Source organism: Manis pentadactyla, chromosome 13 (assembly GCF_030020395.1).
Source record: "Manis pentadactyla isolate mManPen7 chromosome 13, mManPen7.hap1, whole genome shotgun sequence".
NCBI classification, from domain to species: Eukaryota; Metazoa; Chordata; class Mammalia; order Pholidota; family Manidae; genus Manis; species Manis pentadactyla.
Genome location: NC_080031.1, coordinates 15,250,457 through 15,277,885, shown reverse-complemented (window position 1 = coordinate 15,277,885; position 27,429 = coordinate 15,250,457). Strand labels below are relative to the sequence as shown.

Sequence of the window (27,429 nt, the reverse complement as noted above, 5' to 3'; positions counted from 1 at the left end):
GTTATTGTATGCTAAAACAGTCTGTTAGTGTTCTTCATTTCTTAGTTGGACTTTCATTTATTTCAACAGAATGTTGGAGCTAAATGCCCTCTTTCTTTACCCATGACCTTCACTTCCATGGTCTGACTGGTTGCAATCCACAGCCCCTTACCTGCTGTGATCTTACAAACGCTGTCCCTTAGATCTGTGCTGTCCAATATGGTGGCCAGTAGCCATATGTAGCTACTGCTGTGTGAAACACATGCCAGATTTTGAGATTTAGTATGAAAAAAATACAGCATATTTCTATTTCTGAAATATTGATGACATGTTGAAGTGATATGTTGCATATACCAGGTTAAATAAAATTTATTATAATTCATTTCACCTGTTTCTACTTACATGGCCACTAGATTTAAAATTACCTATGTGGCTTGCATGTGTGACTTGCATGATATTTCTTTTGAACAGTGCGGCTTTAGATGTATCTTTTGTTTTAGTGCTCAAGATTGTCTCATAGAAGCATTGTTATTCTTTTGAGGAATACCTTAATCTTAAAACCCAGATAATTGAGTTAACTTATTGAATTAATGTATTCAGTTAGTCATTTGAACTTAATAAAGTGACATCTGTTGGTCACATAATCCATTTAAAAATTTGAGCTAAGCACAGTCAGCTGAATTTTCCCAAACTTAGTCTGTGACTTACTCACTGATTTCTTATAATGTGCCATTTTTCAAAGATTTAACAGATATTTCTGGAGGAAAGTTGAAATTGAGAAAATTAAGCTCACAATTTTTTTTCCTCCTGTAATTTAAGAAAAGGTCACAACTGATTGTAAGTGCAGAACATTTTGGTTTGAACCTGCTCACAGAATGCCTATACTTTTAAACAGAAATAATCATAGTCTACAGATTTTATACCTATATTTGTAAACATTGACAGTTTTACCCTGACATCTTTGCAGATGTATTTCCTCTTATTGTATGCCTGGGGGTTTGATATGGTGTTAATAGCATGGGCTTGTAGGGCAAAGGACCCTGGATTTCTACATAGCTCAACTGACTGACTTGACATTCTTGGGCCCGATACTTAATTTCTGTAAGTCTTAGTGTTTTTTCTTTTTTTTGTCAAATCACTTAACTAGTTCCTTAATTATTATCCCCATTAGATAATAGTAGAACCCATGTCACAGACTCAGTATGAGAATGCTTGTTATCTCTTACTACCACAGTGTAAATGGCTCAATTACAAAGCACATAGTAATCAGTGGTTCAAGCTGTTTACAGTTTTGGACACTCTACTTTAACCAAATTGTTCTTCCCACTATTCCTACAGTATTCTGGGGTTTTCCTTTATGTTTTTACTCTTTCATTTCTCAAATGGAGTGTTTATTCCTCTTTGCCCACCCCTGCCCTGTTTTGCCCAACAAAATCCCATCATCCATCCTTCTAGAGCAGTGGTCAGTACATTTTTTATTTTTGTAAAGAGCCACATAGTAAGTTAGGATGGCCACCATCCAAAAGACAAACAACCACAAATGTTGGCAAGGATGTGGAGAAAGGGGAACCCTCCTACACTGCTGGTGGGAATGTAAATTCATTGAACAATTGTGGAAAGCAGCATGGAGGTTCCTCACAAAACTCAAAATAGAAATACCGTTTGACCCAAGAATTCCACTCCTAGGAATTTACCCTAAGAATGCAGCAGCCCAGTTTGAAAAAGACATATGCACCTCTATGTTTATTGCAGCACTATTTGCAATAGCCAAGAAATGGAAGCAACCTAAGTGTCCATCAGTAGATGAATGGATAAAGAAGATGTGGCACATATATGCAATCAAATATTATTCAGCCATAAGAAGAAAACAAATCCTACCATTTGCAACGACATGGATGGAGCTAGAGGGTATTATGCTCAGTGAAATAAGCCAGGCAGAGAAAGACAAGTACCAAATGATTTCACTCATATATAGAGTATAAGAACAAAGCAAAAACTGAAGGAACAAAACAGCAGACTCACAGAACCCAAGAATGGACTAACAGTTACTATAGGGAAAGGGGGAAAAAGGGGCATTACGATTAGCAGACATAATGTGGGGGCGAGGCACAGGGAGGGCTGTACAACACAGAGAAGACAAGTAGTGATTCTATAGCATCTTACTACGCTGATGGACAGTGACTGTAATGGGGTATGTGGTGGGAACTTGATAATGGGGGGAGTCTAGTAAGCATAATGTTGCTCATGTGATTGTATTAATGATACCAAAATAAAAAAAGAACGAGATAGTAAATATTTGCAGCTTTGTGGTCTACACGGTCCCCGTTGCAGATACCCTGCTCTGACCCTGTAGTGCGAAAGCATGGCTGTGTTCCACTTAAACTTTATGGACCCAGAAATTGAGGTAATGTAACTTTCTTGCTTCATGAAATATTCTTCTTCTGAGTCTTTTCAACCATTTTTAAAATATAAATACCATTCTTAGCCCACAGGCCATACAAAACCAGGTGCTAGGTGCCCTTGGACTGTAGTTTGCAAGCCCTGTACTAGGGCAAGTTGAAAGCACACATTCCTCACTGAGGCCCTGTTGACCATGTTATTTGAAAGTAAGATACCTTTATCTTTGAATGTCCTACAGGATTTTTTGTATTGCTTTGTAATAATATTTATTGAGTGCCTATAAAAGTATAATTTGTATAATGTGGCAATTATTTGTGCTTATTTCTTGCTTCCTAAACATACATTCTTAGAAGCTATGGATATATTTTAGCCCCCTCATATAGAATGCAGTACACAAATGCCTTTTACTTACTGGATTCTAAAAATTTGGAAGCATAAAGGTTAGTGGATAGAATTAAGATATTCAAAGTGATTTCTGAAGTGCTTATCCCTTTTCTTCAAAATTTTTATTTTTGTATTTAAATCCTACTATTTATTTGCATTGCTTAAAGGTTTTGAGGCCAGTTTATTGGGAGTTATTTACAGTCTTGCCACAAACCATGATATAGTAGGCAACCTTATTATAATGTCCTTCTGATAGCAGAATAGCTATATCTCCTTTGACTATTGCTTTGTGTTCGAATAAATTTTTTAAGTCACCTTTCTAAGGCACCTGTTTACATTTAATCCTTAATGTGTGACATTAACAGAGCAGTGTGTGACTACTTTGCAAATGAGAAAAAGGGGACAGAAGTTTAGTGAATGGGATGAGAGTGGTGGGAACTAAGGCTTGGAGCAAGCTGTCTATATTAATAAGACTTCAGTCTCTTACTCATCATTTATTCATTTTCTCTTGAAGTTATTGAATTGAAAGTATTCTGCATTTTTAAGCACCTCAAACTTTGATAATTATAAGGAACTATGACCAGTAGATGTGTAGGAGTGTTGTTTATGTGGCATGCAAATTTTCTCAAGGATGTTAAACTGGTTGAAATGAGATATGACATAACTGCAAAGTAATAACTCTAGAATTAAAATGAAATTACTTAGTAGGAATTTTGCTTTGATGAACTTTGTTTCATTAAAAAATTTTTAGAAAGTTTGTATTCCTATTTATATATTCTTGTCCAAAACTCTAGGTTTAAAAAAAAATTGTATCTTTTTATACACCGTTTCAAAAAAATCATAACTTTTTCCATATACATGGTTTTTCAACAGTTATAAACTGTCAGAGATATATTTTAATTCTAACAAAATACATATAAGACCTTTATAGAAAAAAAATTCTAAAGTTTGAGTGACTTTAAAACCTAAGTAAATGGAAAAACATTGGTTCAAGGATTGGAAGATTCAGTATTACGAGGTGTCAATACTTTGGAAACTGATTTATAGGTTTAATGTAATCCCAGCAAATTTACAAAAAAGTAGACAAGCTGATACTAAAATTTTTGCAAATGCCTAAGAAAGGGGAAGACACTCTTGAAAAAAAAGTTGGAAACATCTCGACTGGAGATCAAGAAGAACTGTAATAATTAAGACAATAAGATGCTGGTACCAGGACAGATTACTAGGTCAATAGAATACCATAAGGAGTCCAGAAAGAGCCTCCCACATATTCAGACATTTGCTTTGTAACCCAGAAGGCATAGCAGATGAAAGGCAAAGCAGTAGAGCGTGTAGAAGTTAATACAGGAGAATATATTCATGACCAGAGTGTAGAGAAGAATTTCTTAAATAAGATGTTACTTTGAGTAATAGTATAATGGGAAAAGTCTTAAACAGGCAAATGTCTAATAAACATATGAAAAGGTGTTCAACCTTGTTAATAATCAAGGAAATGCAAATTATAACCACATTGCCAGTTGATGCCAGTTACAGTTACTGTACACCTAAATTAAAGGTGACAGTACCAAATCCTGAAGCTGTTAAGCAATAGAAACATTCATATTTGGCTCGTAGGAATATAAATTGGTATAACTACTTTGGAAAACAGTTTGACATTACCTAAAAAGTCAAAGATATGCTGACTCTAAAGCCCAGCAATTTCACAGTTAGGGAAATGCATACACAAGAGAGACCCAGGAAAAATATTTGGAATAATTTTTTTTCTTAATGTGAATGATTCAGTTAACATCTGAGGGCTGCTATGTTCTGTTCTGTATACACAGGTAGCTTTTTTCTGGGGCAGTGAATAATGTTATTTATATTTTCCTTCTCTACTGAATATTAAAATAGAATCTTCCATCCATTCTGTTCTTTAGTTCCTAAAACAATGCTGGGTACAGAATAGGCATTTAATAAATATTGCTGTGTTTTTAGAAGTTATTTGAATTTTTAAAATGGGTGTCCTTCACCATGGCTTTGTAGTTACCTGAACTATCTGGCTGTTGACTGATTTGCTCAATTAAATCTGTCAGTTTGGCAAATTGTAACCTCCTTGAGTTCCTTTGGGATTAAGCCAAGCTTAGTGATTGCATCATCTGGTGGGAGACCAAGGCGATGGCAGCATGTCCAAGCCAAGCTTGGATTCTTGCAGCTTTGCCTGGATGAAAACTTGCATCAGATAAGGGAAAAGATATCCAAGCTCTGTAGTAAGAGGGATCTGGGTTCAAATCCACTTATCGGCGCTATGAAGTTGGACATGTTGAAAAAAAGTATTGATAAGTATTGATTATTGTCTTAACAATGAGTTTCAGCCCCGGGTAAGTTCTCTATGGATTCAGTGAGAGCAAAGAATGACAATGGAATGTTCTTGGGGTAAAACAGTTTATTACCCGGCTTGTTCTCCCGGTGATAGGTCAAACACTAGAAGAATTATGTCTGCATCCAACAGTCTGCAGGTCTGTAATCCTCCTTCGTCTCTGCCTTCGCCCAGAGCACTGGGCAGAGCTTTTTATATATAGGGACTCAGTCAATAATAGCTAATTGCGTATGGGTGTGGAAGCAGTAGCCTAGCAGCAGACCAGTTATATCATCAAGTAGTTTGGGTTCAGGTGAGGATCCTGGCCACAAGAACACCAACTTTCCCCACACTCCACCCATCTAGGATTCTCGCCTTACTGTCTACACACTCTCTCAATCTTCCGCAATGCTCCCTGTGTGAAAAAGCTGGAGCATTGGAACCAGATTCCACAACAGCAACAGAGGATAATAACAACAGCAACATAGAGATAACAAAAATTAAGACACCACAAAATTTTGATACAGGTAACAAAAATTATAGTAATCCTCAAATCTGAGGAGATTATCTCAGCTATATTCAAAACCAGTTCTACTCAGATGAGTTCATAGCTCACACTTAGTAGTGGTACTGATAGGGAGCTCAATGCACCCCAGTGAGTAGCAGTTTTCTTTGCGAGGGTTTGTTCCCAATCCACAAAGACCTTAAGGGGGATAAGACACATGTTTTAATGATGCCAACATAAGCAAATCTTATCCATCAGGTAGGATGCATGCAAGAGAGTAGGACTGTGGCAGGAAGGGGGTCCTGTCCAGGTCTAGTATAACATACCTTTACTCCTCTCCCCATGGGGGTTACTGAGGGGTCTGTATTTAGTGCTGCTGGAGGTGCATGCACTGGCCATATGATAAAACAGAACGGCCCGGTAAGATGCTCCTACCTTCTGGCCATTTAGAAGGCACCCACTTTACTGGACATGCACTACAAAAATGGGTACAACAGTTGGGAATCAAATGGAAGTTTCATGTTCCATACAATCCTACTACAGCAGGCATGATAGAGAGGCACAATGGCTTGTTAAAATCTGGACTGAAGTCAGACACCAGTAGTCTGTGGGGATGGTCAGTCCACTTATGGACCGTCCACAGCATTTAAACAAGAGACCCCGAAAGGGAGCTCTGAGCCTCGTAGACATGGTAACACATATGGCTGCCTCCCCTATACAACTGCAAGTACAAACCAAGAAAGAATGGTTGATGTTAAGGTTTGGCCACCAGAATGATATCTTGCTGCCAGCACCAACTGCACTCCATTGAGTGAACATGGCCTTGGACCTTTCAACACATGGACCAACTATGGCTGGCTCTCCTGGCACCTTGGGGACAAGGACTGGAAGCTGGCCTCCTATGTGTTCCTGGAATAACAGCAGAGTGGCCCCCAAAGGTCACAGTAGTATATCCTGAATGGCTGGAAAGTAAGACCATCTTACTGGGGAGTTTTGTTTTATTATTATGGCCAGTGCATGCACCTCCAGTAGCACTATATATAGACCCTTCAGTAACTCCCATTGGGAAAGGAGTAAAAGTACAGGATACTAGACCTGGAAGGGACCCCCTTCCTGCTGCAGTCCTATCACAGGACCACTCTCTTGCATGCATCCTACCTGATGGACAAGATTTGCCTATGTTGGTGTCATTAAAACATGTGTCTTATTGCCCCTAAAATATTTGTGGATTGGGAACTTCCTCTGGCTTGAGCATTATTATAATTTTTGTTATTAGGAACCTCTGCTGGCTTGAAGATTATTATAATTTTTATTACCTGTATCAAAATCTTGTTGTATCTTAATTTTTGTTATTATCTCTAAGTTGTTGTTATCCTCTGTTGCTGTTGTGGAATCTGGTTACAGTGCTCCAGCTTTCTTGCACAGGGACCATTGTGGAAGATTGAAAGCATGTAGATTGTAAGGCGAGAATCCTGGAGGGGTGGAGTGTGGGGAGGTTGGGGTTCTTATGGCCAGGATCCTCATTGAACTTAAACCACTTGATAATGTAAGTGGCCTGTTGCTAGGCTGCCACTTCCACACCTTTAGGCAGTAAGCTATTATTGCTCTATATAGAGAGCTTGGCCCAGTGTTCTGCACGGAGGCAGAGACGCTAGTGCTCAACCTACCGCCAGGAGAACAAGCCAGGTAATTAACCCTTTCACCCCAAAGAACGTTTTCCTGTCAGTTTCTTTGGTCACATTGAATCCATAGCAAACTTTCCCGGGGCTGAAACCCATTGGCAAGACAGGTGGTTTTAATCTTTATTGGGGCCATTCCAGTGATGGGTTCTGTAGCCAGCAAGGCTATAATTGTCTGGACTATAGAAGGCATTTTTAATGCCCAGCTCCCATAACACCTGTTGGTGCTCAGCATATGTCTGCCATCTAGCAGAGGAGGATGGTAAAACACCCTGATTGGGCCACACAGCACGAAGTGCAGCCATAAACCAATTGAGGAGGGAATGATTTCCTGCGGTCTGATGTGCATTTTGTAATCGCTGCCTCAAGGCAAGATGAACTGTCAGGGAAGCCAGATTTCCCATCCTAATCCAGACAGAACAATTCCATCCACTCCTAAGTCCCACAGATGCAGGAGCCAAGCTGATATCAACTCCAAGGGCTTCTGTTGAAACTGGGAGCCCAAATCCACCAGCTCAGCCTGAGTATAAGCCTGGAGCATAGAGTGCTCCACGACCTGGGGAGGGGGCTGCACCTCTCCTGGAGGAACCCTTGGTTGCTGTGTCTATTTTCTTCACAACCACTGGGGGTGCTTTCAATAGAGGAGGAGGAGTCAATGCCTTTGGTCCCACCCCTTCATCCTTCTCTAGCTCCTCCATTTCCTGGGCTGATGGCACCTTTCTCTCCCCTCCCCTAAGTGCCTCCTCTGTTACACCCTTTACCTTTTCTACAGTGCCTTACAGCAATGCTAGCTCAGTCTTCAATAGCTCTCTTACCTTCACCTCAATGCCTCGCAGCTGATGTTCTCGTGCCACTTCTTCCTGTGCTTCCCTCAGGAGTACGTCCTTCTCCATGGCTTTTGCCTCCCTCATTCAGAGCACCTGGCTGTGCTGCTGTCTCATTTTGTAAGGAATCTTTTACCGCCTCTACTGGACTTTGCAGCTCACATTCTCGTACTGCCTTTTGATGTGCTTTTTTACAGGGGTCCGTCCTTTTCCTTCATGGCCTTTACCTCTTCCCTAGTACCTCGTAGTGATGCCATTTCAGTCACCAACAAATTTTTTACCTCCTCAACAGCATGTTGCAGCCAGCGTTCTTGTGCTGCATCTCGTATCAATGCCATTTCACTCTTCAATGCACAGCATTCATTTCACAGCAGTTTGCAGCTTGCATTCTCATGCTGCAATTTCTTGTGTCTCTTTCAGGAGCATGTTCTTTTCATCTGTAGACTTTTTTAATACTGTGAGAAGCAGCCAACCCACAGTCCCTGCTGCCTCAAGGGCACTCTGTTTCTCAAAGGACCTACTTACTATACCATCAAGGGCCACCCCTACTGCCTCAGGAGTCACCCCCACCTGCCTCCAGACCTAGGGTGGGGCCCATCCCTCTAGGAGGCAAGCCACCTCAGACCACATACCCATTAGGGGACAAGTGACTGTCTTCCCATTCATAGGGGCAGCCCTCTGAAGCACCCCTCCCATAAGGGCAGCCTGTTCTTTTCCTTGGTGAACAGTGAATCCTGTGGATGTTGCCAATTGTCTTGCCATTAGGTTTTAGTTCTGGGCAAGTTTACTATGGATTCAGTGAGACCAAGAAATGACAATGGAATGTTCTTGGGGTGAAAGGGTTTATTACCCAGCATGTTCTCCTGGTGATAGGTCCAGCACTAGAATTATGTCTGCATACAACAGTCTGCAGGTCTGTAATACTCCTTTGTCTCTGCCTCCACCCAGAACACTAGGCGGAGATCTTTGTATAGTGACTCATCAATAATAGCTAATTGCCTACGGGTGTGGAAGCAGTAGCCTAGCAGCAGGCCAGTTACATCATCAAGTAGTTTGGGTTCAGGTGAGGATCCTGGCCATAGGAACCCCAACTTTCCCCACAGTTAGGATGAGGATGAATTGAGATCAATTATTGAAAGGATATCTCACAATATCTGGCATGTGATAGGTGGTCAGTATGCAACAATAGCTGTAATTGTTACTATTCCACAAGAGTTTACTTAAGTAACATTGAATTTCCACAATATGTATTTCCAATAGTATGGGCTATGATTATGCAGATTATTAAAAATTAAGAGTGGCATCTGTTAAAGGATTCCACTTTAGTGGTGTCATTTAATTCCTTCACTGAATTTGCATATGAACCCAACATGTCAGGCTGCATCTGAATGAAATGGTCCAGTAGGTGTTGCAAAGGGTAGATAGGGCTGAGATGAACAGGAACATGATACCATGACTTTGTCTCTCTATACGAAAGGAGATGCTAATCACATAGTTTTAGAAGTCTATCAATCTGAAGTTGAAATGTACGTTTTTAAGAAATACATCATTTAAAAGAGAACTCTTGCTTATAGTTGAGATATTTATTCCCAAACCAATTGTTTGATATTGAAAATATAATAAGACATTCTTTAATTGGAAAGAAAACTTTTCTGGATAAATAGCTTCATGATCTAATACTTAGCCTATGTTGGTCATAACTTAAATAGCTATTAACATTTCTAATACTCTGTACCATTGTACTGTACTGTAACAAACATTATCCTGCTTTATCTTAACATAATGAACCTGTGAGTTAGGTAAGACAGGTGATATTCATTCCAGTTGTAGACATAAAGAACTTTTACTTGCTTTCATATTCAATATTTTCCCACTACTCTGTACTAAGAAAATAGTTAAAGAAACTTCCTGGCTAGTAAAAGACAACTGTGAATACTAGATCAATGGGTAATGGCCTTTATTAAGATGGAGGGTGCTGAAATTTCGTAGATTACATGTCTTAATTATATGCCAGTAAAAGAGACTTTGTAGGAAGGCAAATAACTGCTTCACTGTCATTTATCTGGGCTCACCATCTTGCTAATCAAATACTTGTTTTTGAACATTGTGTGTTTCATATTTTACTTTGCAAACAAGGGACTCAGGTTGAGGAATGAGAATTTGAAAATGAACAGTAGGTGAGGCCCACACTAATCTGTTCAAGGGGGAGTGAATTGGATATAAAGAGAATTACCTCAAACTAGTATCAATTTGCTCTTAGTCCTGGGGCCATGTCATGGTTCAGCCTGTTTGAACAAAAGGCTGTGTGTTTTAGGAGTTGAGGTAGAGCGAATAGCTAGTTACACTGTTTTCTCTTGTATACATAATATTAAATAAGAAAACTGTGCTCTAGAATAATTTCCTGTGAGCAATTTTAATATTAAATTCTTTTTTTCCTCAGTTAAAAGTTTAAAGCACTTGAATTTAAAGAAAACGCTTAGTGCTTAGATTATGCCTCTTTACATTAACCAGTATTTTATCCTAACAACTTGGATGTGTGATTGTTGAGTCATAGTTACCACCCAGAAGTATGTATAAGAAAGACTTTCAGGGCCCCAGAAGACCCACCTGCAAGTCTCCTACTTAGTTACCGCAATTACTAATTCAACAAAAGAGTCTGAGATATGTGGGCCAGATAGCTTTCTGTGTATAGGTGTGCCAGGGCCAGATTGTATTTGTACCCTTGCCAGTTGTCTTGTAAATGAACACTACTGTTCAAAAAGGGAGCAGGCAGGAATGTGCTAGGAGTTGTAAATACATTATCCATAGTTGAAACACATGGGTGCTCAATATTTCTTGAGTCATTTGTATCAATCTTGCCATCTTCTAATGTTCTTCATAAATCCATATTTACATACAAAGCTTATTTCAAATATTCCTGGTAAGAATATGGAACAGATTTTCTTGTTACCATGTGGCAAAGGGAAATTGGAAAATCAGCTGCTCGTGAGAGTAATCTGGTCTTCAAGGAAGACCACCTAAATTAACATCCACTGCCTCCTTTTCAGAATTCTAAGACATACATACCACAGACATATTAGGGAAGCTGGTAAGTTGCATATTTTGAAAAAGGTGTATGGGTTCTTGCTAATTTTTTGTTTAGTAATTGTAGAGAAAATGGAAGTTCCATGGCAAGGATTCTCACCTGGTCCTGGTCTTCTTGCTCACTGCGCATGTGCAGTGTGTGCAGGTGTAGGCTTGCACATGTGTAGGTGGTAAGTTATTACTGACTCTATGTAAAGCTATCCACCCAGTACTCTGGGGCTGCAAGGTGGCAGAGAGGTCTGGAGGCAGAGACTGGCTTGCTGCATGCAGACTTGCCCTGAGGCAGATGGGATTCTAGTGTTGACCTACCACCACGAGAATGAAGCTGGGTATAAATGCTTTTACCCCAATAAATTACCGTTGTCATTTTTCGGTCTTACTGAATCCAGAGTGAACTTGTGCAGGGCTGAAACCCTCAGGCAAGACAGTAATTTTTAAGGTGATGACTCTGAGCAGTGAAAGTTTGTGTATGAGTGTTTGTTAATATCATTACATTGGAGTAAGAATTCAGAGCTCTAATCTTTTCCCCATCTTACAAAGGCAGGTCTTGGCTTATCATCAGTTCCTCATTCTGAATGATCTTCCAAAAGCATTATGTCATGCCAATGGGTTTCAGCCCCAGACAAGTTCACTATGGATTCACTGAGACTGAAAATTGACAGTGGAATGTTCTTGGGGTGAAAGGGTTTATACCCAACTTTATTCCCACGGTGGCAGGTCAATCATTTGGATCCTGTGTACTCAGAGCAAGTCTGCATGCAGTAAGCTGGTCTCTGCCTCTGGGCCTCTCTGTCCTCCACGCTGCCACTCCAGCCTCTGCTCTCCTGCAGCCATGCAGCCTGCAGCCCGGAGCACTGGGCGGACCTCTTTCTATAGAGTCCATAACAATATATTGCCCACATGTGTATAGTGAGCAAGCTGACCAGGGCCAGGTGAGAATCCTGGCCAGAGGAACCTTTACTTTCTCCACACATTATTGCCATGATAAAATATTTTTCTTTATTCGTTGGTAAGAGTTAGCAGATCTGGCTGACATCAGAATCACCTGTGGAGGTTTATAGACAAAGATTCCTATTTTCCCCTCAACCTCTGCAATTGATTGAATCAATTTTTCCAGGGATGAGACTCTCAAATTTGTCTTTTCGCCTTGGCTTCTTAGGTGATTCTGATAAAACAGTTCCTTAGCTTTGGAATCGTAATTCTTCAGTTGAAGTCTTTCATAGGTTCTCCTAACTACTCTTTGAGGCTTTTGTCTCTTCTAGTTACCAGTCCCCAAGCATGTCCTCAATTTCTCTTGCCTCTGGAACTTTCTCAAGTTTTTTCCTCAGAAATGCCCTTATATTTTACGCTAGTAGTGAATATTTCTCTGTCTTTATGTAAAGGTTCTTGATGCTGATTGCCAAGTTGCTTCCTAGGCTTGCATTGATTTAAATGCCCATCTCTCTTTTTTTTAAACAATGAGAATGAAGCTGGCTTTATTGAGATATAATTCACATATCATATAGTTCACTCATTTAAAGTGTATAATTCAAGGGTTTTGTATATTCACAGAATTATGTAAGTCACCATAGTCAATTTAAAAATATTTTCATAGTCCCAGAAGAAACTCCATGCCTTTTGCATCACTCCTTCATTCCTCATTTCATCCCAATCTCCAGTCAATCACTTACCTACTTTCTGTTTCTATTGATTTGCCTATTCCATGTATTTCATATAAGTGAAATAATTTAATGTGCAGTTCTTTGTGTAACTAGCTTCTTTCACTTAGCAAAGTAAGGTTTGAGTTTCACACTTATTGTAACATGTATAATATTTCACTTTTTTTTTCCCCTGAAAAATTGTCTCACTGGAGGGTCTTAGCCCCAGGCAAGTTCACTCTGGATTCGGTGAGACCAAATAACAGCAACGTAACACTGTGGGTAAAAGGGTTGATACCAAGCTTTGTTCTCACGGTGGCAGGTCGAGTGCTGGAATTATGCCTCATCTAGCAAGTCTGCAAATTGCTTCCATGTCTGCCTCCAGGAGCCAGGCAGAGCTCTGGGTTGAACAACTCTTTATATTGCAACTCAGACAATAATGGCTCATTGCCAACAAGTGTGTAAGCATTAGCCTAGCAGTAGGCCAATTACATCATCAGGTAGATTAGGGTCACAGGAGGATTGTGGCCCTAAGAACTTCCATTTTCCCTACAATAATATTCTACTTTATCCACCCAACAGTTTGTGGACATTTGGATTGTTTCTACTTTATAATTATTATAAATAATGCTGCTATTATGAATAAAAACTACAAGTTTTTATGTGGGCATATGTTTTATTCTCCTTGAGAGAAATCACTGGGTCATTGATAACTATGTTTAGCCGTTTGAGGAACTGCCTGACTGTTTTGCGGAGTGTCTGCATCATTTTACATTCTCACCAGCAGTATCTGAGGGTTCCAATTTTTCTACATCCTCACCAACACTTGCTGTCTATACCAGAATTTTGAATGAAATTGAAAAGATTGAAATATACTGTGCAAATGGGCATAGTAGAAATGAGACTATCATTAACAAAAATGATTTTATACAGTTTGTTGGCAGGGCATAGAAGATATTGTCTAGATGTTTGGAGCTCTCCAAACAGTAAAAGATACAGGTTAATGTTTTGCTGAAATTGAGGCTGCAAAAGCTACATTTAACTCTTATTCTGAAGCTACAATATATGGTACATTTTCTTAGCTGGACAAAACTTTACTATTAGTAGAGTGTTTACAATCTATGTGATTTGAATTTCAAGTATATTCTGCTTACACAATAGCGAGTAAAGAACCTGAGGTGCTATTCCTTTTAACTCTAGGAATGAATGTGGATTATTGAGGGTATATTAATTACATTAATAAGCCCAACAACCACAACTGTTTTCTATGTGCCAGTAGGATGTTTTATTTCATTTCATAGATTCACCTTATTATTTCATAGTTATATCTTAGTGAATAGAGCTATTGCTATTATGGTTCCCACTTTATGGATGAGGGAATTGAGGCTTAAAAGACAGAGTAACTTGCCCCTGGTCACGGGTGAGTAGATAGTAGCTGAGGAGCCTGAATCCAGGCTTTCTGGCTGGAGCTCTGTTGCCTCTTATCCACATTCATGCAGCAGTAGTAGAGGTGGGGTAACAGGAAGTGTGATCAGTTGTAGGCCACCAGAACGTCATACCTCTGTGTATAGTGGGGATGGGGATATCTGAACTATTCTTATGCTGTTGTCTTAGGCATGACACAAGGTCATGGACATGAAAACTTCAGAAACTTTACAGTTATACATCAAATGTATACCTTGGGTTATAATTTGGCTTCTCAGAGAATTTCTTTTGATGCCATATTTAATGCCAGTGTATTCTTTACATTTCCAAAGACTGATTTTGATTTTGTGTAACTTGGGAGCAGCTGAGTTCCACGTACCTTTGCAGTTGTATAGTTGGTGTGAGTTCAGGTTCCTTTAGAATATTCTGGTTCACTACTTTATAGTACTTGTTAATGTCATAGATAATTTGCTGACTCCCCCTTCATGTTTTTTTCTTTGCAGCTCATTAAAGTTCAGCTTTAAACATTGATACCATAGGTATATCTAGTTTCTTAACTGTGGAAGCAGTTGTGAACCACCATTTATTTATTTATTATTTATTATTTTATCAAATGTCCATTGCAATAGTTCAATAGTCCCCCTCCCGCACCACCTCACCCACTTGTCATCCCCTTGGTAACCACTAGTCACTTCTTAGTGTCTGTAAGTCTAATGCTGTTTTGTGAACCATCATTCTTAATAGTAATACTTTTCTTATTTATGAGAATTCATCCTAAGAGGGTTTCTACTAAGTAACAAATGCCTTCCCGAGGTAGGAGAAGACCGTACCATACATTCGTTCAAGGAACAGTTGTTGCTGGCAGGTGGTGTCAGGAGTGTTCTAGGTGCTGAGGATGAGGGTGCTGTCATGCAGCTGCATTCTGGGGGTGGGGGACAGACACTATATAAGTATATCCATCATTTAATTGGTGATAAATGCTCTGCAGAGTAGTAAAGGAGAGTCATGTGAAGGGGTGAACAGGAAAAGCTTACTGAGGAAGTAGCACTGACCCTGAGATCTGAATAGGAGGAGGTGAGCATGCAGAGATGTTGGTGAAATGCATCAGGCAGAGCTACTGCAACAGTCCTAACATCTGGAATGAGCCTCTGGAGCATATGAAGCTGGGAAAAGGAAGGTGCACTGGGAGAGAGCTGGGTGGGGCAGCCTTCAGAGAGCAGCCACCTGATGAGGCTTCATAGGAGGGCTGGAGAGACGCAGGCAGCCAGGGAAATTTGGTGTGAGGGGACCAAGACAAGGGATTTAAGGAGGGTGTGACCATCGTGGAGAAGTCAAGCAAGATGAGAACCTCAGAGTGAGCTTGGTGGCAGGCATTTCAAGTGCATCTTGGGGCAGTGGTGGGGATGGAAGCCTCATTGGGGTGGCTGCAGTCGGGGGGATGTGAGGTGAGGCAGTGGAGGGGCTGGTGGTGGACAGCTTCTCAGAGTTTTCACTGAGTCTGAGAATGAGCAGCCTGTACTGCTGTCAGTGAGCAGGGAAGTGAGTTCATAGTTTTGTTTAATGTGAACATTTTATGAAAATAAAACATGTTTAGAAAAGTGCACACACTTTGTTTTTAATAAAGACAGGAGATACCTTGCATATTTGTTGATGTGACTGATCCAAGTGGGAGGGAAAAAGTGACACAACAAAGGAGTCAGGGTGAAGCACTTGGGGGCACAGGAGGCCCAGAGCAGAGCAGTGGCCAGGCTGGGCTTTGGGAGGACGGGGACGCTTCCTTCCTACGATGTACATGGAAGGAATGTTTACTGTCATATCTCTGATTACAAAGTTAGGAGAATACATTTTGATAACAATACTGTTTTTAAAAACTTTCTGTTTTTAAAACTGTTTTAGAAACTTTCTATTTTAAAGCTTTCTCATTGCTTTGTGCTCCTTGATAAAGTAATGACATATTCAGTGGTTCTGGCTGCATCTTGATTACACTTTGCCTTATCAGATATGCCATATGACAGTGCTTTTCTCACCAGGATCTGCCTGTTAGTGGTGTAGACAGTTCTTCAGGTTTTGATAAACACAGTCGTAAGGTGCAAGGGGAAGTGTTTTCCACAGTCTCCTGCCTTTGGGATTGCCCTCAGCTTCCTACTAAGGCAGTCAAGGTCTTAAGGGGTCAGATCCAGGAGAGAAAGGACATTTATGGGAATGAGCCTGGCATTATGTAGCCCGCTTTTCCCCTTGGAGCATTTTCTGATTCCTGGGATGGCTCAGGAGCCTGGGAAGCTGGTCAGAAGGACTGCTGGGAGACAGAGAAGCCTGCAGAGCTTTAGGTAATCCCATGGGATTGGAGAGAGAGAAAATTCTAGTTGAAAGATTACAGGGACAGTTATTACCCGGGGGGCCAACATCCCAGAGGGAAAGCAGGCTCAGAGGAGTGAGCCTGAAGCCCCTACTGGCTTCCTCTCAAGTATTCGCTGCTTAGCTCTGCTGGTCAAGAGCTACCAGCCAAGCAAAGCAACTGATAGAAAAGTAGGGATTTTAGTAGTTTTGTGCTGCTGGAGACAAAAACTGGAATTTAGGGCCCACCAAAGAAGAGGCTCCATAGGAAGCACCTCAGAATCTCTGTTGCAGTCCCTGGAAGGTCACACCTAGGATCAAGCCCTGTCTTACAGTCCTACAGAGTCAGCTAGGTGTCAGCTAGGTGGGACTTAGTGTCCTGTCCTGCTGCACCTGCCAGAGGGTGGGCAGCTGGTGGAGGAAGAGGTGGGTACCTTTGGGGGAGGGCGCCCTGAGGCTTTCAGGCACTGGTGGTGTTCCGTGTACCCCGATCCACTTGCATTCACTTTGTGAACATCCATCAAGTCAGATGCTAATGATTTGTGCACTTCTGTGTAGGCCTGTGATACACTCTGCTCTGAGTTTTCTGTCTAAAATCTCGTGAGAGCAGAATAGAGGACTCCTGATAGATTTCTCTTTGAAATTGCCTTCACATTCTGCCAGCATCCAGTTCTCCTTTGAATAAAGGAAAAGCAAACATCAAGGCTTATCATTCTTTAGAACTCACACCAAGCCCTGATGGCTTTTGTACTCTCAAAGATTTTGATGTAGAATCTTTAAGGCTAAGACCCCCAACAAGACTCTCAGCCTAGGTTTTTCTTTTCTTTGGAAGAGTAGGAGGAATCATTGCCTGGTGTGAGGATTTCTGCATGGGAAGGGGAAAGGCGGAGGGCATATAAATGGAGAGGAAAAAGAAGGCCAAGGTCACCGTTTCAGAGCTGCTCCAGATACCTCAGTCCTTGATTGTGTTTGTCATCCTATGTTTTCTAATCTGTTTCTTTTTTTTTTTTAATCTTAGTTCAGTTCTCCTCTGGCTATACAGCATTGTCCTTGATGATGGCCAGAAACAAATTAGGAACATTTCTGTAGGATATATTTCACAAGGGTTTTTAGACTGTAACAGATAGCTCAGTCTCATAAAAGTGTGACTTACTCTGGAATTTAACTGCCATTGTCTGCTCACTTACCCAGTTTCTGAAGGGTTTTATGGACTTGTGTTTTTTTTTTTCAGTGGCATAACATTTTATCTGGAGGAGGTTTTCTGCAATCTTGAACATTTCATTGTTGCTTCATTGTTAACATTTATAACATGTTAAATGTGAATGGCGTCAATAGAAGTACCTGGAAGGCCCCATTATTACCACTTTTTCATTCTTTATCTTTACCAGTAGACCTGTCTGTCTATATGGAAATATTCCAAATCTATAAACTTAATTAAAAAACAGATTTTTTTATTTGGAACCTACTCAAAAGCTTATTGTTGTTATTTCTAAAATTCACTGAAAGCCTCATTTCCGATTATCTACTTTCTCAGAAACCTTTAATTCCTTAGGCACATTTCCCCTAACTAAAGTTGTGGTTATTTTACTTCCCTGTGGAATTCAAAAGGCTATTTTAGTCCTAAAACCGCTCCCTAGCTTGTAGGTCTGCAGTAGCCCTTTAGCTGGAGTCAGAGTGGTTCTGATAACAGGGACCCAGAACCCAGCACTGAGGGCCAAGCCGAGCGGACCTACGGGGAAAGTTGCGGCCCCTCCCTCTCCAGTCACTTCCTCCTTTGTAAAAGGCAGCCCAGTATTGCGTTAGCCCTGCCATGTGGTTGAGGCAAAGAGCACAGGGACAGTGTCTGCGTGGGCACGTGGAAAAAAGCTTGCTGGGCAAGGTTCAAGGACTGTTGTTATGTTTAACTTCCCACTTCCACTTTTTCTCAGTGTGAATAATTTGTTGTGGATTTTTAAAATTGGGAAACTTACGTGATGGATTTTTTGGGCTTCCCCATCTCAGCAAGAATGGGGAATTTGTGCTGAAATTTGTGTAATTTTGTTATTTGCCCACTGCTACTTCCGCAGCCAGTTCCTATTCACTATTTAGAACTAAGTTCAGTGATTGTCTTTGTTTTTCTTCTGAGTTCTAGACTAATTTTTTCCAGAAATCAGTTGCGTGTAAAATCTCTAGTTGCCATTCCAAATGAGTGAACATAGCAGAAGCCCTTTATTTTCATTCTGTTGGTCTAATTTTGTAGCTCTGAAACTTAACACCTCAGTCTTGCAGTGATTATGAGCTGTTCAGAACACTCGTTTATGATTCTGTACTCTTATGTTTTCTGAATTGTGAAGATAGGATTTTAAACAATTTTACTGGGTTGTGGACATTAAATTAATTGAACAAATTGATGTGATAATTGCTTAGACCTGGCACATGGTAGGCACTGAGTCTGTGTTAGCTCTCCGTGTAGCCTGTCCCCATGCTTGCTCCTGGGCATGCTTGCGTTCCTGAGGGGCACAATGCCAAACCAGAGGCTGTGGTTGACCGTAGTTTCTCATGAGCCAGTGGGACAGGAAGTTTCCCAAACCTTGCATTAAAAATGTGGTATGAAACCAGAGATGAATCCAGTTAGGAGTCAGAGATCCAAGAAATAAATCTAGAGCCAGAACCTGAGAATCTGTGAGTTATGAAACTGGGAGGTGGGGAAGAAAGGAGCCACAGAAATAGGTCCTCAGGGCACCTGTGCTGACTGGACCTTCAAGAGGAAGGTACACTGGACAAGGGCCTTCCCTTCTCCCCTCCCTTCTTTCCATCCCCCAGAAAAGACTAAGAGGTTCTTATGCCTATGAGGTGTTTATACCTGGCAGTGGGAAGAATGGGACAGAGGGTTGACAGGACATATGCAATAATAGCAATCACTGCTATTTGTTGTCCCCCTACTGTGTGCCACATGCTTTTGTAGGTGCTTTAGACGGTAGCTGCCCTGCTGCAGGAAAAGAGCAGCTGATGGGCAGTAAGGAGCTCCAGAAGTGGGTGTGTTGGGGGTCACCTCCTTTGACCTAAGTGGGAGTGACTGCTGTGGTGACAGGAGGAGCACGGGTTCAGTTTGGCTGGGGAGGATGTACCGGTGGAGGTCAGGGTTCATTTAGGATGGGAGGTGCCCCATTTGTCTCCTGTGTGGCCATGGGGTTTATTCATGGTCCTGATGGGAAGGGGTCCAGTGAAATCTCATCACCACCATGGCAGGGTGAGTTGGTAATCACTACTGGGGTCATCTGTGGAATGTTTTTATTAAAAAAATTTTTTTGTGGTAAAATATACATGAAATCTGTCATTTGACCATTTTTTAAGTGGCAGTAAGTACATTCACAATGTTGTGCAACCATTACCATATCTAGACCTTTTCTAGAACTTTTAAATCATCCCAGACAGAAACTCTACTCCCATTCCCCATCGTCCCTCCACCCCCAGCACCTGGTACATGAATGACTGCCGTAGAGAACTCATATCACTAGAGTCCCACAATGTTTGTCTTTTTGTGTCTGGCTTATTTCACTTGGTATAATGTTTTCAAGGTCCATCTGTGCTGTAGGATGTGTCAGAATTTCCTTACTTTTTAAGGCTGGGTAGTATTCCATTATATATACACACCACATCGTGTTGTTTATCATTCATCTGTTGATGGAACTGGTGGTATTTTTGAGAGCAGTGTTCTGGGCATTTTATCAGGGTTCCATTGTTCTCAAAAGGTCACTGTACGTTTCCAACCCAAGAATGGCAGGTGCTCTAAAGTCGGAGTTTGTTTTACCTCAGGACATCTTTCTCAGGGAATCATCTCTTAGATTGTTCCCCTTTCACTTCTAATTCTTATCCAATTAGCTCAGAACAATCTGATTCATTTTTCTTTCTCCTTTTTCTCTTTTTCTCGCCCTTCTCCATCTCATTTTGCATGTTTCGTTATTTCTTTCTTAGGTGCTCCCTACACCCCACTGTTTATTCCTTTGCCCCCTCCATTTCCTTCCAGTCCTATTGTTCTTGTCTAGAACACTGTATCCCTTCTGTTTCCTCACTCTTTCCTCTCTTATTTCCCCTTTTGTACTCTCTCTTTCCCTTTGTTTCTCCTCTTGCTCTGCCATTTTTAGTTTGTGGCTTACAAGTGACCCTAGTCATTATTTCTTTCATTTAACGTATTAAGTGCTTACCATATTCTAGACTGAATTCTAAGTACTTTACAAATATTAACTCATTTAATCCTCTTTACAACTCTGTGAAGTAGATCCTGTTCTTTCCTATATTGTAGATGATGATATTAAGCCACACAGAGGTCAGGTGATTTATGCAAGGTCAACCGTTTGTGAGGGGGGAGCCAGGATTGGAACGCAGGCATGTGGCTTCAGCGTATAGACCTGACCCACTGCATTTTGTACATTAGTTACAGTTGTTATCTATTATTAAATATCTTATAGACTTCATTTCTTTGTCCTTATGGATGAAGGAACTGAAGCTCAGAGAGAGTAAACAAATTGTCAAAAGTTATAAGTGGCACATCCCAGATTTTAAGTAGTCTGTCTGACTGCAGAGCCTGCTCTAGTATAAGTATGGTAAATCCAAATTCCTATTCCAGGGGCTGTAATATTTATGGCAACTAATTTAAAGCAAGCTCGAACAGCACCCCTTTAAATGGAGACTAATTTCTATGTAAGTATTCTTGAAGGATCTCTTTTTTATGCTGGGGTCAGCAAAAGTCACCATATAGCTGTTCATGTTCATTCAAGGGAAAGTGAAAGATTAAACAACAAAAAACTAGCAATTACTGGTACATCAGGCCAGAGAGCCCTGCACCCAGCTACACCCTGTTTGCCACAGAGGAACCTCTGTCCATACACCCTTCTGCCCTCGGCCTGTGGGGAGGCAGCTAGCCAGTCTCCTGGCCCTTGGTATGTCCCGTCCACCCAGCCTTCTTGTGCGGCCTTGAGGTTTCTCTTCCGGTAGCACTGGGCTGGCTGTTGTGTTGCTGCGTTGCAGTGGTGATGGGTCCAAGCGTGGGCAGTGGGGGCTCAGGGAAACGTCAGGGCGAGAACAAGAGAAACCTTCTGCCTCCTCCCTCTCTGGTCCCCTCTGTTCTGTCTCCTGAGTCCATCCTCAGCTCCCTCCCAGAAAACCCTCTTCCGTTTTCTTTCTGGCAGTTTTCATGTTCATTTTGCAATCCATCAATCTCTGTCTGACTTCTTTCTGTGGAATGTCTAGTGTTGAATTTCAGGGCAGGAGCTAGTGGTTCATGCTAGTCTTTGAGGAGCCAGAAAAGCTTATTTGAAAGTGTACTGTCTGGCATGTACTATACTTCTTTCCATATGAATAATGACATATTTGGCGTATAAGGTACCAGGCCAATATGGGAACCTCTGTTGAATTCTTAACATTTCTGAGTTTTACTACTGCACCAATAATCCTGTGGAATGTGATCACTATGTATAACAACATTTTAAAGTGAAATTTCAACCTGAACTATTTGTAGTTCAACCTGTTATCTCAGATACACATCTACCTTTGAAAGAGGATCTGGTGGATGATGAGGAGGACTGGCTCTGGGGTGAACTCTGGGGTACAAGGAGGGCTGGGCATGCGAACTGGCTGGAAAAGCAGGTATCTGTCTCTTTCCTCCTTCCCCTCACTCTTCTGCACTGTTAATCTTGTCATGCAAGTATCACTCCAGGGGAGCTGGGAAGTGGGCTCTCTGCCTCCATCATGAGACTGTGAGCTCCACAGAGCAGGGGTTTTGCTCACCTTTTTGTATGTTTGAAATTGCTAACCATTTCATGAATATTCGTCATTATGCCATTTGATCCCAAATGTTAACCATGTTTTATTGAATCTAAGATGTTAATGGTAGATATACAATTATTTTATCATTACAAAAGAAAAAGCCTTGCCAATTAAACTCTGATACAAGTCTCTTGCCACTTAGAATTTTTATTATACACTTATTGAGAGAGCTCTTTTAGATTTATTTGGACATAGATTTTTTAATCATATCACTCCAATGCACACATAAAAGGGAGACTGTAAGTGAAGTAAACTTACTAAAGTATTCCCTAAAATTTCATCACTTTCAGAATCTAACTCTTCATAATTACTTTTGACTCAGGGTCATTCTCTCTGTTCTCAAGAGTGTCAGTGACGCAGCACTTCTTAAAAGAGGGCATACTGTTATCTCCAGGCATCTCCTCCAAGCAGCCTGTACCCATTCTGGGAGTTTTGATCCTGGTGTTTTCTTACTTGGGCCATGGCAGGCCCGTGTTTTCACATATTTCAGTAACAGTAGTGCATAATGCAGCTTTTCCACATTGCTGTCTTCCATACCCAGGTCCCACAGGCCTTTGGTTGCTAAGATCATTTTTCCAGTGATGGATATTTGCTTCCCTAATCAAATTCATGCCCAGCTGCTGTTCTGATGCCTTTCAGTTTCAATGTCAAATTATAGTGTAATCTTTTTGAAGACATTTAGAATGGCAGACTCAGGGTGTCTAGTGCCAACAACACACGGCTTAGTGAAGTGAGGACAGAACTAATGAATGGCTGGGAGTATGAATCCTGACTGCCACCTGGGTGAAAGTGACCGCAGAACACTGCCGTTGTCAAATAGATCTCTAGTTCAGAAATATTAAAATGTGGAAAAGTAGTGCATTATAAACTTGATGAAATACAGATCAGTAATTCTTACAACCACCACACTGGGCAGATTATTTGGATTTTCAAATAAAGAGACTGAGGATTGGTTTGTTGCTTACTAATGTCACAGCTATTAAGCACATGGTCGATTTGAGAGCATAGAACCCAGATTTGTCTGATTCTAATGTTCATACATTTAGCCCTACACCACTATTCAAGAAAAAATAACTAGACTGGAAACTTCAAGAAGGCAAGGATTTTTTTGGATACACTGATGTTTCCTAAGGACCTAGAATGGTACCTGGCACATACTAAGCACTTAATAAATATTTGTTGAAGAAAGCCCTTAGTAAGAGGATAGAAATGCAAGTGTGTCCTTCTTTTCCTGATAATGATGGTTTGTAACATTTTGGAGAATAGGTAAAGCAGGGAAGGTGGGGGGCCGTTTTCTAGACAGGGTACAGTTTGTGGTCTCTGGTTCTTTCAGGTCTGTACGAGAGGCAAAAGGGAAGGAAGTGGAAGCCTATGTCTAGCTAGCAGAGCCTGTCAGCACTGCCCGCTGGACAGCACCGAAGTAGCTCTGGGAATTCTTCCTACCCTCTCCTGTATGTCAAGGTCAATAAGGCTTTAGGAATTGTGCAGTGAAAACCAAATAATAATAAAAAAGGAAAACAAACATGACAAGCTTTTCTCCCAAAAAAAGTTCATGCAGGGTATTTATTTGACAAATTGCTAGGTTTTGAAAAAATGTGAAATGTTTTGAAAATTCTGAAGCTTATATAGCTCATCTGTAACATAGGAAAGATGGCATATTGAGCACTACTGTGTGCCAGATCTTGTGCCTAGAATTTTTACATATATCATGTAAGCCTCACAATAACTCTAGGAGGTAATTATTATCTCCCTTTTACACATGATATTGAGGCACAGAGAATTTAAGTGATTTGGCCAAGGTTGTATAACTAGTGAGCAGTTGAGCCATTCTGGAAGCCAGGGGGTTCAGTTCAGATTTTGTGGATTTTCTGCTATACTCCACTGCCTCCCAGCTAAGCTTGAGGCAAGATAGACTTTAGGAATCATTTTGTACTCTCATTTTACAGATGGAGATGCTGATGATAGGTGATATAAAGTGACTTACAGAGAAGTGGAGTCACACCTAAAATTCAGTTTTCTTGAGCAATCTATTAAACAGTAAATTCAGGATGTCACACTCGTGTTTTAAATAGTTGTTTAGCTTCCGATGCTCGAAAGGTCTTAGAACCGTATCTTAAAGAACAAGAACAACTAACTGGGCATCTGTATTACTGTTCTGGATTCCAGCTGGATACTTTTTAAATTGGAGTTTTTGCCATCTTGGGCTTCTTTATTTGCTAACAGTATTCGAAAATGATTGGCAACTGCCTCTGTGGGCAGTATTTCACTCATCTTTATTGCTAAATTTTCCTGGCAGAGTTTCCTATGTGAAGGTGAATTGTTGAATTATTTTGCTCCATATCTGCTAAGTAGTTATTTCCTCCCACCCGCCCCCATTTTATCCTTGCTTTATGTAGTTTACTGGCATTCTATGTCATGTAATGTCTACTTCTTTATTTTGATAAAATTAAAAAAAAGATATTTCAGTCTGGAATAAATGTCTTGTCCCTTCCTGTTTCTGCTTACTTGTTTCTGTTCGTCCTGCCAGCTTCATCATCTCAGAGAAGTCCTCCCTAAGCACCCTGTTGGGATTAGATGTCCTCTTCTCTTTCCCCACTGTACGCCAGTAGTTTTAAACCACTCCATACAGATTACGGAGTACCTGCCATGTGCCGCATCTAGAGTTACTCTCATGAACAGACACATTCTTCTACGTGAAGGTACTTTGAGTTGAGGTGTGGAGGCAGACAATTAGGAAAATGCAATGTGATTGAAAACCTTTTTTTAAAGCTAATATGTGAGCGCTTATTATGTAACAGGCATCGTGCTAAGCACTTCACATGTGCTGTTTTGTGTCATTCTCTCAATAGCCTTATGATCTCCATTTTACAGAGAAGGAGGAGGAATTTGGAGAACCTCTATTTTGCCAAGGTCAGTTAAGATTCAGAATTACTACCCAAATCCAGGTCCAGAGCCCAAGCCCTTAACCACTATGCCTTTTGTACCAAGGGCTACCTGTCCACTGATCAGAGCAGTTGCCTGTGTCCCCAGTGCCTCACACTAGGCACAGGGAGATGGTGCCAGTGTTGGAGTTCAGAAACTCATAATGACCTAAGCGTCATATAGCCACTAACTGATTCACCATCTTCCCTCAGAGACTTCAAAAGAATTCAAGAAAAAAGCACATATAAAACAATGTATATCCAAAGTTATTCATTACAGCGTTGCTTGTAATAGCAAAAGCTTGATAAATAGCAAAGTTTGTTTTAACTATAAGACTTATCAACATGAGATTAAATATATTATGATATATTCACACAATGAAAAGCTGCAGCTGTGAGAAAGAATGAGGAAGTGATATATGGATATGGAACAATGTAAAAGGTATGGTATTGTGTGCAATAGACAAGGTTTAGAAGATATGCTACTTTGTATAGAGCCAATTGTCTGCCATTTGTGGTTGGAGAGGCAGAGAGTATTTGTATTTTTGCTCGTATATGCATAACATATGTGGAAGAGTAGACAACAAATTGGTAATATAGGTTGCTTCTGAAGTGTGGCTCAGGGATTCCAGGTAGGGAGATTGTCTCCTATATACCTTTTTATGCCTTTTGAGTTTTGAGCCAACTGAATTTACTACTTGTAAATAAAAAAAAGATGTAAATAAAAGAAAAGAAATAATATGCACCTATTTAGAAATGCAAACAAATACCGAAGGGCACTCTGGGCCCTGTATGGTTCCAGAGTCCCTGGAATGGGCCTGCCTTGATCCTTACCACATCCCAGTGCCTAACAGAGTATGCTCTTAAGTATTTGCACAGTGAACCAAGTTGAAAAAAGAAGTCTCAAATTCTTACACAGGAAGGACACAACATCTCTTTTGTGGTAGTCCTACTAAAAATACATATCCTGAATCTAACCATGAAGGAATATCAGACAAACTTAAATTGAGGAACATTCTGGGAAGTAAATGGCCTGTGCATTTAAAAAAAATGTCAAGGTCATGGAAGAGTGAGAAAGACTAGGGAGATGGTCCCAGATCTGGGCTGAGGAGGTGGTGGGGGCTGCAGGACGTGACAACTGAGTGCCCTGTGCGGGAAACCAGATTGCATCCGGGGCCAGAAAATGAGGTGTTTAGACAATTGGTTAAATTTGAATACAGTCTGGTAATTAGATAATAATACTGTTTCAATGTCAACTTCCTGATTTTGGTAGTAGTATTGTGGTTATGTGAGAAAACGTCCCATTTTTATGAAATAGACACTTGAGAATTTAGTACTAAAGGGGCATTGTTTCTGCAACTTGCTCTCAAATAGCTCAGGTGAAAAAAGAAAGAGAGAGAAAGGTAGAAATAATAATAGTCAACATGGGACAATGTCAACATTTGGGGATTCATAGTGACGACAGGGTAATTCTTTGTGCATATTTTAGCTTTTCTGTCTAAAATTATTTTAAAATAGAAAAAAAATAAAAATGATTCTACATGGAATGTATTGTGATTTTGTAATACTGAGCCTCTTATGTCTTTTGGTACAGTTTTATGGTTTTCTACATATAGATCTTTATATTTTTTGGTGACATTTATTCCTGGGTTTCTTAATATATTTGTTCCTTTTTAAAAAACATCACAGCTTTGTTTTTTGAAGTATGTCACATACTATTCAATTTACCCCGAATATCGTTTTATACATGCTGAAATAGTACTGTTGTGTAAGGATGGTGTTTTTTTTTTAAAATCAACTTTATTTGGGTATAATTTACACATGATGAAATATTTTGATTGAGTAGCTTGATGACTTTGGGCAGATGTATTCCCCGTGTTACAGCCACCCCAGTTTGGATACATGATAGAGACCATCTCCATTCCTCCAGAAAGTTCCCCCATGACCCTTTGTTTATACATTCACCCATTGGTGTACATGGGAGTTGTTTCCAGGATCCTCTGATAGAAGAAGAGCAGGGTGTATGCGGGGTGAGTGTGTGGGTGGCACGATGGTTTCAGGTGGGTGAGTTTGGTAGCATTGAGGGTGAAGCAGGAACAGCTCCCCCAGGCTCAGAA

The 27,429-nt window shown here is 40.6% G+C and overlaps 1 protein-coding gene across 4 annotated transcripts in view; it reads left to right on the top strand.

Annotated features, from left to right (window-relative positions):
• Window positions 1–27,429, top strand: part of PRDM10 (PR/SET domain 10) — a 104,634-nt gene that overhangs the window by 4,337 nt on the left and 72,868 nt on the right. The window contains exon 2 of one of the 4 annotated variants that reach the window (XM_057490318.1): window positions 25,241–25,301. The exons of the other annotated variants lie outside the window; for them this stretch is intronic. The gene's annotated coding sequence lies outside the window, so the exon portion shown is untranslated. The remainder of the gene's footprint in view (window positions 1–25,240; window positions 25,302–27,429) is intronic. 4 annotated transcript variants of the gene reach the window in all.